Source organism: Pezoporus flaviventris, unplaced genomic scaffold (assembly GCF_033815535.1).
Source record: "Pezoporus flaviventris isolate CSIRO_AGI_PZ_B2104156 unplaced genomic scaffold, CSIRO_AGI_Pfla_v1 ptg000196l, whole genome shotgun sequence".
NCBI classification, from domain to species: Eukaryota; Metazoa; Chordata; class Aves; order Psittaciformes; family Psittacidae; genus Pezoporus; species Pezoporus flaviventris.
Window position 1 is genome coordinate 67,501 of NW_026892744.1, and position 10,000 is coordinate 77,500.

Consider the following 10,000-nt stretch of genomic DNA (forward strand, 5'->3'; position numbering starts at 1 on the left):
GAGAACTCCGGAAAAAAAAAAAAAAAAAATACCGCACGCGAACACGCACACCCGACTCACACACGCGCACACGCGCGCACCCCCCCCCCCCCCCCCCCCACAGCCCACCTCTGCGTGCGCTAGGCTCCCCGCCTGCTCACCGACCACTGTCTCCTGCTTGCTTGCTTGTTTGCTTTCTTGCTCGCTCGCTCCCTCGCCTGCCTGCCTGCCTGCCTGCCTGCCTGCCTCCTTACCGGCCCCCGGCGAACTGAGCGCGAGACTGCCCGCCCGGCGGGAGCAGCCCGTGTTTTCTTCGCTGACGGGGACCCGCTTGGCGAGCCGGAGGGGGGTCGGGGGGGGGCGAAGGGGGGGGCGAGGGCGCAGTCGCAGAGCGTCAGGCTGCCGAACGCTGCCCCTCCCTCCGCCCACCTGCTCCTGGGCGGTGCCGCTGTCTGGGGACTGGGGCCGCACCCAAGGCGCGGCGGGTCCGGAACGGCAGCGCGAAGGGAGGGGGAGGGGGAGCGGGAGGGGAGGAGGGGAGGGGCGTGCACTGGGCTCGCTCTCTCTCTCTCTCTGCGTCTGTTATGTATGCGCCGCTGGGGGGGGGGGGGTGGTGTTATAAAAATTTCGCCTTGACCATGATCTGATTTAATTAATTTTTAATTACAATTGATTAATACCGAGAGGCAATAAGCAAGCAGCGCTGGGTACGCCGGGGGGTCTCCGCTCCTCCCAAGACGCACACCGACATTTCTGGGGGGTACAGTCTCTTATACTCCTCGGTCTTGGGTTTCAGCCAATCCTGTCGTCTCCTTCACCCGAATATCGACGTGGGTCCTTTTCATTGTTCTCCTCCTGTTGCTGGGGTCTTGTCTTCGGGTGAAGAAACTTCTTAAAAGAGTTATTGAATTCCTTGGTAATGCAGTAACGGGGGATGTCTATCACAAGCTTAACCACCATCTTAGTCCCCCTAAATTCCATTTCTTATACAGTTAATACACAAGTTTCACCTCATCCTGTGACAGGATGGATCTCTCGATTACCTAACCCCCTTAAGGCATTCAAGCGCTTAAACAAAGTACCCCTTTAATTAGCAAAACGTTTTAGACATTCAAGTAGTTAAACGAAGTACCCCTTAAAGTAACAAAGCGTTTTGATTAAGAAGGATTATTCCTTTGTTTCTTCTTTTTCATCGTTGTACTGACAGGAAAATCTAATCCTTCTTCTACGTTCTACACACGAGGCGACGATTTCAAGGATTTCGGATTCCACCCAAAGCGCAACGATGACGAGGACTCCTAAGTCGCTGACACGATCCGTTCCTATAGATCTCACAGGGGGGGAGGAGGCGGGGGGGCGGGGGCGGGGGGCGGGGGGGGGGTTGCTCCGCGAAGAGCGGGCGGGGCGGGGCGGCGCGGCGCGGCGCGGTGCAGCGCGGCATCGGCAGACCCGCAGGTGCGTCGGCTAGTGTGTTACAGTGTATCCCACGCTCGAGCGCGGGAGCTTGTAAGGGGAACGCGATGTTCGGTCCTCCCGGCCACCGCCCCTGCGGTAATCTGAGCATTTACTTGAGCGCGGACACTTTCTGTTACCGACTGCGTTTCTGTCTCGGTACGTCCCGGCGCAGAGATGCCTTAGCGGCCGGCGTCTGTCTCTCGCTTGGGCTTGCCTAGGGCCCGGTAGTGGGGACGGGGTGGCCCGTGTCTCTGTTTCTTGGAGCTGTCCCTGCCGGGAGCTCCTGCTCTCTGCCCGACTCTGCTCCCTCTCGGTAGTCCTAGAGGCAAGGCGGCTTTTCCTTGCCGGCCAGGGGTTTTGCTTCCCCCTCAGCTTCCTCGAGCACCTTGGGGAGCTCCCAGGCAGGCTGAGCGCTGACCGACCCTGGCAGGTGGAGGAGTCCCTGCCCCGGCACACGGCCCCTGGACTGCAGGGACCCTGCTCGCCAGGACACCGCTGGGCACCCCTGGCTGCACACCCACGTTCACACCCTGCAGCCAGCCCCGGAACGAGGGACCTGCCTTGTCCTCTCACTCCCGTGCTGCAGAGGCAAGCCCTGCTCTGCAGCACATCCTCCTCCTTACCTAAACAAGAGAAACTGGGGGGGTGTGGGGGGGGTGTGGGGGGGTGGGGGTGGTGGTGTTGGAATGTATCAAAGACTGGCAATTAGAGTGACCACGGGAACTAGAGTAGGTAATTAAGAGTGACCTGTCCCTGACTGGTATTTGGAAGATGTTGGAACTGGCAAGGAACAAGGACGGCGGAACCGGAAAGGATGTCGATAGGAAAATCTGGTAGACCTTTCACCTGATGTAATCGCAAGGCAAACACAGAAGTGCTTGGCTAATTGCTTGGAAGCATATAAATATCGTGTCATCTGTTCAATAAACGATGATCCAGCTTGCACTCTACGTCTGGGTCCGTGCCTCCGTCCTCACACACGAGAACATCACTAGTGGGGTACCCTGTTTGGATGGTCACCAAGAGCAACATAATCCTCCCTTCTACCCTCAACCACGCTATCTTCATCTCTTCTCCGAAGTTTCAGACACATTTCCCCAAAACCACAACCAGAAGAACGTCTTTGCAATCTCTTCCCAGCCCGTTGCGGAGGGAGGAGGCTGGGGGAGGCGCCTCGGAGCGGGGTGGGGGGAGGAGGTGGTGGGCGCCGCGGCATCTGCAGAACCCCCGGGTGCCTCGGCTGCTGTATTTCAGCGCGTCCTGGGTTCAGCAGTCGCAGCCTATTTTCTCAGTAGCTGGTGCAGTGCCAGTGTCCGTCCGTCCCGTCCCGTCCCGTCCCGTCCCGTCCCGTCCCGTCCCCCGCCAGCCAGAGACGTGTTTTTCGCGGCGGGAGGGGGTGGTGGGCTGTGTGTCGGCAGACGGACACGCGAAACCAAAGAAACAACGAAATCCCCAAGCCCCCACGGAACAAAAAAGTCTGGCGAGCGCCGGGACCTGGGCCGCCGCCTCTGCCCGCCCGGTCCTGAGACAAGGGGGCGCAAAATCCCACGATGGAATACAGAAACCTTTAGAATCAGTTTCAGGTCATGTTAAGTTTGATGGCAGCAACGGAAAATCACTGAGGTGCATGACGCAGAGAGAAAAAAAATAGACTACAGCTTAGAGAACAGAATTCTCACAAGAGAAATCGTTGCAGTTGACATAGTTGTAAGTAAAAGTTTAGAAGAACAGGACACGGGGATAAGGAGTATCTGGGAACCGCAGGTGTCCAGGGTGGGCTACAGTTCAACTACCTGATAAGTAGGAGGATAGGAGGATTATTATGTCTCTCTCTGGTGCTAACGAGCCAATTAAACTGATGTGAGCATCTACTGCGCGTGCTTCAAAGGCTGAAAGAAGTGATGAAGATCGTTGGAAGAAGTAAACGATCCTCAGAGACCACCACCACCACCACAATTCTGCACGCAGGCGGGGAACCTCCTGGAAAATCATGTCACCCATACGTAGCCTCGTGAATAGGTATGTATGCCCAGTGGCTAGAAAAGGACGGCTTGCGTGGCAATTGAGAGACACACGTTACGAGGAGCCCGTATCTCCCGGCGCCGCAATCAAGAATACCTGCTTGTCAGCTTGAAAACTTTGTTGGCAAGTGTGTCCCCGGAGTGGTTTGCGTCCTGGGAGACGCAGTGGGCGTCTTGTAGGAAAGGTTTTGGATTTTAATGTGGGATCCCGTTCGTGTGTCTCTGTGTGTGAGACCGAGGATGGAAAATCAGCAGAGTGAAGAGATCTTGAGAAAGAGTCCTTCGGGTGCATTTTGGCACACTGGAAAGAAGGACCGGACTGGAATACCTTGTTGCAATTAATGTAACAGTTTGTCTGCGGGATCCCGTTCCTGTGTCTGTCTGTGTCTGTGTGCCTGAGACCGAGGATGGAAAATCAGCAGAGTGAAGAAACATTGTATACTTTGGAAGATCAGGGGAAATGGCCTAAAAATGGAGCTCTGAATTAGAATACATTGTTGCAATTAATGTAACAGTTTGTCTCTGGGATGCCGTTCCTGCGTCTGTCTGCGTCTGCGTGTGTGAGACCGAGGATGGAAAATCAGCAGAGTGAAAAGATCTTGACAAAGAGTCCTTCGGGTGCATTTTGGCGCACTGGAAAGAAGGACCGGACTAAAATACCTTGTTGCAATTAATGTAACAGTTTGTCTGCGGGATCCCGTTCCTGTGTCTGTCTGTGTCTGTGTGCCTGAGACCGAGGATGGAAAATCAGCAGAGTGAAGAAACATTGTATACTTTGGAAGATCAGGGGAAATGGCCTACAAATGGAGCTCTGAACTAGAATAAATTGTTGCAATTAATGTAACAGTTTGTCTGTGGGATCCCGTTCCTGTGTCTGTCTGTGTCTGTGTGCCTGAGACCGATGATGGAAAATCAGCAGAGTGAAAAGATCTTGACAAAGAGTCCTTCGGGTGCATTTTGGCGCACTGGAAAGAAGGACCGGACTAAAATACCTTGTTGCAATTAATGTAACAGTTTGTCTGCGGGATCCCGTTCCTGTGCCTGTCTGTGTCTGTGTGCCTGAGACCGATGATGGAAAATCAGCAGAGTGGAGAAACATTGTATACTTTGGAAGATCAGGGAAAATGGCCTAAAAATGGAGCTCTGAACTAGAATAAATTGTTGCAATTAATGTAACAGTTTGTCTGTGGGATCCCGTTCCTGCGTCTGTCTGCGTCTGTGTGCCTGAGACCGAGGATGGAAAATCAGCAGAGTGGAGAAATATTGTATACTTTGGAAGATCAGGGAAAATGGAACTCTGAACTAGAATACATTGTTGCAATTAATGTAACAGTTTGTCTGCGGGATCCGGTTCCTGTGTCTGTCTGTGTCTGTGTGCCTGAGGCCGATGATGGAAAATCAGCAGAGTGAAGAAACATTGTATACTTTGGAAGATCAGGGAAAATGGCCTACAAATGAAGCTCTGAACTAGAATAAATTGTTGCAATTAATGTAACAGTTTGTCTGTAGGATCCCGTTCCTGCGTCTGTCTGCGTCTGCGTGTGTGAGACCGAGGATGGAAAATCAGCAGAGTGAAAAGATCTTGACAAAGAGTCCTTCGGGTGCATTTTGGCGCACTGGAAAGAAGGACCGGACTAGAATACCTTGTTGCAATTAATGTAACAGTTTGCCTGCGGGATCCCGTTCCTGTGTCTGTCTGTGTCTGTGTGCCTGAGACCGATGATGGAAAATCAGCAGAATGTAGAAACATTGTATACTTTGGAAGATCAGGGGAAATGGCCTAAAAATGGAGCTCTGAACTAGCATACATTGTTGCAATTAATGTAACAGTTTGTCTGTGGGATCCTGTTCCTGTGTCTGTGTGCCTGAGACCGAGGATGGAAAATCAGCAGAGTGAAGAGATCTTGAGAAAGAGTCCTTCGGGTGCATTTTGGCACACGGGAAAGAAGGACCGGACTGGAATACCTTGTTGCAATTAATGTAGCAGTTTGTCTGCGGGATCCCGTTCCTGTGTCTGTCTGTGTCTGTGTGCCTGAGACCGAGGATGGAAAATCAGCAGAGTGAAGAAACATTGTATACTTTGGAAGATCAGGGGAAATGGCCTAAAAATGGAGCTCTGAACTAGAATACATTGTTGCAATTAATGTAACAGTTTGTCTGTGGGATCCTGTTCCTGTGTCTGTGTGCCTGAGACCGAGGATGGAAAATCAGCAGAGTGAAGAGATCTTGAGAAAGAGTCCTTCGGGTGCATTTTGGCACACTGGAAAGAAGGACCGGACTGGAATACCTTGTTGCAATTAATGTAGCAGTTTGTCTGCGGGATCCCGTTCCTGTGTCTGTCTGTGTCTGTGTGCCTGAGACCGAGGATGGAAAATCAGCAGAGTGGAGAAATATTGTATACTTTGGAAGATCAGGGAAAATGGAACTCTGAACTAGAATACATTGTTGCAATTAATGTAACAGTTTGTCTGTGGGATCCCGTTCCTGCGTCTGTCTGCGTCTGCGTGTGTGAGACCGAGGATGGAAAATCAGCAGAGTGAAGAGATCTTGACAAAGAGTCCTTCGGGTGCATTTTGGCACACTGGAAAGAAGGACCGGACTGGAATACCTTGTTGCAATTAATGTAACAGTTTGTCTGCGGGATCCCGTTCCTGTGTCTGTCTGTGTCTGTGTGCCTGAGACCGAGGATGGAAAATCAGCAGAGTGGAGAAACATTGTATACTTTGGAAGATCAGGGAAAATGGCCTAAAAATGGAACTCTGAACTAGAATACCTTGTTGCAATTAATGTAACAGTTTGTCTGCGGGATCCCGTTCCTGTGTCTGTCTGTGTCTGTGTGCCTGAGACCGAGGATGGAAAATCAGCAGAGTGGAGAAATATTGTATACTTTGGAAGATCAGGGAAAATGGAACTCTGAACTAGAATACATTGTTGCAATTAATGTAACAGTTTGTCTGTGGGATCCCGTTCCTGCGTCTGTCTGCGTCTGCGTGTGTGAGACCGAGGATGGAAAATCAGCAGAGTGAAGAGATCTTGACAAAGAGTCCTTCGGGTGCATTTTGGCACACTGGAAAGAAGGACCGGACTGGAATACCTTGTTGCAATTAATGTAACAGTTTGTCTGCGGGATCCCGTTCCTGTGTCTGTCTGTGTCTGTGTGCCTGAGACCGAGGATGGAAAATCAGCAGAGTGGAGAAACATTGTATACTTTGGAAGATCAGGGAAAATGGCCTAAAAATGGAGCTCTGAACTAGAATACATTGTTGCAATTAATGTAACAGTTTGTCTGTGGGATCCTGTTCCTGTGTCTGTCTGTGTCTGTGTGCCTGAGACCGATGATGGAAAATCAGCAAAGTGAAGAAACATTGTATACTTTGGAAGATCAGGGAAAATGGCCTAAAAATGGAGCTCTGAACTAGAATAAATTGTTGCAATTAATGTAACAGTTTGTCTGCGGGATCCCGTTCCTGTGTCTGTCTGTGTCTGTGTGCCTGAGACCGATGATGGAAAATCAGCAGAGTGGAGAAATATTGTATACTTTGGAAGATCAGGGAAAATGGAACTCTGAACTAGAATACATTGTTGCAATTAATGTAACAGTTTGTCTGTGGGATCCCGTTCCTGCGTCTGTCTGCGTCTGCGTGTGTGAGACCGAGGATGGAAAATCAGCAGAGTGAAGAGATCTTGACAAAGAGTCCTTCGGGTGCATTTTGGCACACTGGAAAGAAGGACCGGACTGGAATACCTTGTTGCAATTAATGTAACAGTTTGTCTGCGGGATCCCGTTCCTGTGTCTGTCTGTGTCTGTGTGCCTGAGACCGAGGATGGAAAATCAGCAGAGTGGAGAAACATTGTATACTTTGGAAGATCAGGGAAAATGGAACTCTGAACTAGAATACATTGTTGCAGTTAATGTAACAGTTTGTCTGTGGGATCCTGTTCCTGTGTCTGTCTGTGTCTGTGTGCCTGAGACCGATGATGGAAAATCAGCAAAGTGAAGAAACATTGTATACTTTGGAAGATCAGGGAAAATGGCCTAAAAATGGAGCTCTGAACTAGAATAAATTGTTGCAATTAATGTAACAGTTTGTCTGTGGGATCCCGTTCCTGCGTCTGTCTGCGTCTGCGTGTGTGAGACCGAGGATGGAAAATCAGCAGAGTGAAGAGATCTTGAGAAAGAGTCCTTCGGGTGCATTTTGGCACACTGGAAAGAACCTGACTTAAAAGAAAAACTTCTGGAAGATGCTGATTCTCGGTTTACTGATGGTAGTAGCTTCATGAGAAATGGTAAAGGAAAGGCAGGATATGCCATTACCACCACTTCACAGGTAATAGAAGCTAAACCTTTACCTGCGAATATCTCTGCCCAGAAGGCAGAAATAATAGCGTTAACGAGAGCCCTGGAACTGGCTAAAGATAAAAGGAAGAATATTTGGACTGATCCTAAATACGCATTTGGTGTGGTACATGCACATGCTGATCCCTGGAAGAAAGGAGGACTTTTGAACACACAAAGGAAACAGATTAAACATGCTACAGAAATTCTACAATTACTGGAAGCTGTTCAGCTACCTGAAGAAGTAGCTATTACGTCCTGTAAAGGACATCAACTCAGATCAGGAGCTCGGGGGTGGCGGCTGCCGGGCGGCTGCGGAGTGGGGGGAGAGCGGCCGCGGCCCCGCTGCTCCGCGCTGCACGGGGCACCCGCGTGTGACGGCGGCGGCGTCCGCCGGCCGGCCCCGAGCGGAGCGGGGCCCGGGGACGGGACGGGGCGCGACAGGGGGCGGCGGTACCTCGACAGACCCAGCGGCTGCGGCTCGCCCAGTGCTGCCACCGCCGGTAACGGGAGAGCCGAGTACCTCGCGCGCACCTCGGGAGTACATCGGGAGCACCTCGCGAGTACCTCTCGCCTACTTCGCGCGTACCTCGGGCGTACCTCGGGAATACCTCGCGCGTACCTTGGGCGCACCTCGGGAGTACCTCGCGCGTACCTCTCGCCTACTTCGCGCGTACGTCGCGGGTACCTCGGGAGTACCTCGGGCGTACCTCGGGAGTACCCCGCTCCTACTTCGCGTGTACCTGGAGCGTACCTCGGGCGTACCTCGCGCATACCTCGGGAGTACCTCGGGCGTACCTCGGGCGTACCTCTCGCCTACTTACTTCGCGCGTACCTCGGGCGTACCTCGGGAGTACCTCGCCCGTACCTCTCGCGTACCTGGCGAGTACCTCGGGCGTACCTCGCGCGTACCTCTCGCGTACTCGCGTACCTCTCGCGTACTTCTCGCGTACCTCTCACGTACCTCGAGAGTACCTCGGGCGTACCTCGCGAGTACCTCGCGAGTATCTGGCGAGTAACTCGCGCCGCCGCTGGGGTGATTTTCGCCTCTTTTCAGACACAGTGGCGTTTCCGAGGTGCTGCAACGGACTTGTCAGGCGCGCCGCTTCCGGAGCCGGCGGAGTGGGTGGCCCTCTCTTTATGCCTTCATTTGCATCCTCGTAATATTACTCGTCGGTTGCTCGCCACTTGGGTGAGCCTAGATTCTGGTGTTGCGTGGCGGCGCGGGAGGAGTCGTTTCTATCCGTTTTATGGGAGCGAGTAGTGGCTCGTCTCCGCAGCAGCGCTAGCGAGCGGCGCTTCCCGAGGTGGCTCGTTCGTCCCTCCCGCGGGGTGAGGGCAAAAAAAAAACGGCGGCGGAGGCCGGCACTCGAACGCTGGAAGAAGACCGTGGCGGGACTCGATCCCCAGGTCGACTTTTCTCCCCGCCCGGTCGGTGAAGTTTGAGCGAGGGCTCCTCCGATGATGGCACGGGCGGCGAGCCCGTCGGTACGTCCCGGCGCAGAGATGCCTTAGCAGCGTTCTGGCTCTTGCTTGCAATTGCCTATGGGCCCGGTGGTTGTGACGAGGTGGCGGCACCTCTTCCCCTTCCCCCCCCCCCACTTCTTTTCCCTTCTGTCTCTTCGCTCTCCTTTTCGCCCTTTTCTCGTTCTTTTGCCGGCGTTAAAGCTGGAGCCCGCGGAGCGGGAAAGCAAAACCACGATGGCTGGGGATTAAGAGTGGCTCGCGGGAGCTCTCGTCGTCCTTTTGAGCACCCGGCCCCGAGTAGGGTCCCCACGGATTGGGCTCGGGCTGCCCTGCTGTCTCCGGACCAGCGTTCTGGCCTACCGTGGGAGGCCTTTTACGGGCATCTTGTCTCGCCTTTCCTGTCCTTCCCCCGACCGATCGATGAGGCCTTTCGGGTCGCGTCGGAGAGGGCCCCCGGCGGGCCGGTCTCGTCTGCGCTCCCCGTCCTCGTGCGGGCCGCGGGCGGTGTCCGGTGTTCAGGCTGGGCGGTCTCCTTTCCAGCTCGCTTCCCGTGGCGTGCGAGGTGTCGTCCTCCGCCTTCCTCCCCCCCACCCCGAGCGAGAAGGAGCCGCGACCGTGTCGGCGGCGGGGTGCGTGCCTCGCCGTGTCGGTCGCGTCCTTGGTGCTCTCTGCTCGACGCGGGGGGAGGTTCCACGGACTTGTTACCGAACCGGGCTGTGTGACGGCCGCGTGGCCCCGCGAG